The 1956-nt window shown below is 57.1% G+C and overlaps 1 long non-coding RNA gene across 3 annotated transcripts in view; it reads right to left on the bottom strand.

Moving 5' to 3' along the window:
- Positions 1–503: 503 nt before the first annotated feature.
- The window catches only part of LOC106149862, a 17261-nt gene continuing 15808 nt past the window's right edge, over positions 504–1956 (bottom strand). For 2 of the 3 annotated variants that reach the window (XR_001236310.1, XR_001236311.1), the window contains one exon: positions 504–1303. This is a non-coding gene — a long non-coding RNA (uncharacterized LOC106149862). The remainder of the gene's footprint in view (positions 1304–1956) is intronic. The other variant, XR_001236312.1, reaches the window with a different exon arrangement.

Here is a 1956-nt window from a genome sequence, read left to right as displayed (position 1 = left end):
GTGGTGGAATCTAGGAAGTCTGTGCCAGTGGGATGAAGGATCTGTGCTAGCAGGGTGAAGGATCTGCACTGCAGCCAGGAAGTTATGCGCAAAGTAAGAACCAGAGCTCCCCTGAAAAGTACCACAGTCGTCCTCAGCAACAGTGAAGTCCTGAGCTCCTCCGATGGTCAGGACAGCCAAGTTCCCATCAGGGAAGCCAACGCAGCAAGTTTCTCAGGAGACCGGCAGTGCACCATCTTCCCCTCTGGAGCCAGGAAGCGATGCTCCAAGTGAGGACCAGAGCTCCCCGAAAGTGAAGTGAAGCCATCCTCAGCGACAAGGCCCCGAGCGTCTCGGGGGTGAGAACAGCCAAGTTTATCAGGAAAGTCAGCATGATGAGCTCCTCTGAAACAACCAACAGCTCCTTACAGTTTCTACCAGCTCCCAACAGCCTCTCTCAGCTCCCAACAGCCTCACCTCTTCTTCTCCAGTTCTGCCTCTTATGCTGCTGGCAACAGTCCTCAGGTGGGCCTCCCACACCCGGCGCCACGCTTACTCAGTTCAGCTGGGGGTTGTAAGTTGACCACCCTAGTGGTCAATCCACACCACCTCTCCTTTATATTTTGCTGTTTAAATTATTTGTCCTGGGTTTCTCATAGCAGAGAAAGCACGCACCCTCTGCCATTCTGTGTCTGATTTCTTTCACTCAGCGTTATGATCTCTTGCTAATTATACAAAGAATTATACAACTGAACTGCATTAATAAATGTGGTCTTGCTGAACCATTTGCAAATCCTGCTTTCCTCCCTGGCTCCAACTTTGCTGTGCTCCAGCTGATCCTCCCGTCCTGGCTGTGACTTTCAGTGTGAGTCATGATGTGTGGACACCTTCTCCGTTCCAGGCCGGGAGCCTAACCATCCCCTGGATCCTCTAGACAGTCCTGAGTGGTCAGGTCCCTGCTTGCCAAGGGGATACCTGAGGCCGAGCCCTGGAAAGTGCCGGGGATGGCGAGAGGGGAGGGAGTTACCCTGCTCGCCTGGCTGTTACAGCAAGCACCGCCCAGAGCCCAGCACCACTGTGACTGCTTTGCAGGTAGACAAACCGAGAGCTGGAGGAGAGCAGGCGATACAAGGTGTCCCGGCTGGTCAGCGGTGGAGAAGCTGGCGATCAGTTCCGTAGGCTGCTGTCCCAGATGTAGGACACCAGGAGCCAGCAGCACCCAGACGTGAGACTGCCGCTCACAGGGGAAACCTGTCCAGGAAGCCGCTGCCTTCTGCAGTGCGTGTGGGATGTGAGTGGCCCTGGACTCTGCCGCCCGGTGACTCTGACATAAGGAAGAATGGGGCATAAGGCAAGGGTTTGTGTGTAGGGGGTTTGTCAGTGGGATGCCTCTGGGAGAGGGGTTAGGAGGAGCACAGTGTCGGGCAGTCCCAGCCTCACCTGCTCCAGGGGGCCCTGGGGTGTGACTCCGTCTCTGAGCTGTCTGGACACCAGGCAAGGGCTTCTTCAGTCACACCCCTCACACATCACCTGTGAGCCACCCCAGGACAAGGACCCAAATGCCTCTGTCTCGCTCACTCTCTCTCTGTCTGTCTCTGACTCTGTCTCTCGCTCACTCCCTGTCTCTCTCTCTTTTGGAGGCAGACTAACTCCAATAGCCCATGGGCACCTCAGAAGAGCTGTGGGTGGGTTCAGGCCACAGGGAGCCCATGGACACAGAGGCCAGGGAATGTGGACACCGATGGCCACAGGGAAGTGTGTGGAGAGCTGGTCCCGTCTGTCCTGTTCAGCAACTCCTACCCTCTCAGCCTGGGCGCCTCATCCTATTCCTGAGACCGCCACCCGCACTGCACCGGGCCCACAGCCTCCGAGACGGCCCCCTTCACCTGGCCAGCACTGCGCAGTCCCCAGGCCAGGCCCTCTTCTCACAGGGCCTCCGCCTCCTGCTTTGTGAGATGAGAGTTTGGGAAGCCGTGA

The sequence above is a fragment of the Chinchilla lanigera genome, unplaced genomic scaffold, assembly GCF_000276665.1.
Source record: "Chinchilla lanigera isolate Chin_1 unplaced genomic scaffold, ChiLan1.0 scaffold00054, whole genome shotgun sequence".
Taxonomy (NCBI): domain Eukaryota; kingdom Metazoa; phylum Chordata; class Mammalia; order Rodentia; family Chinchillidae; genus Chinchilla; species Chinchilla lanigera.
This window is presented reverse-complemented; position numbering and strand designations above follow the sequence as displayed.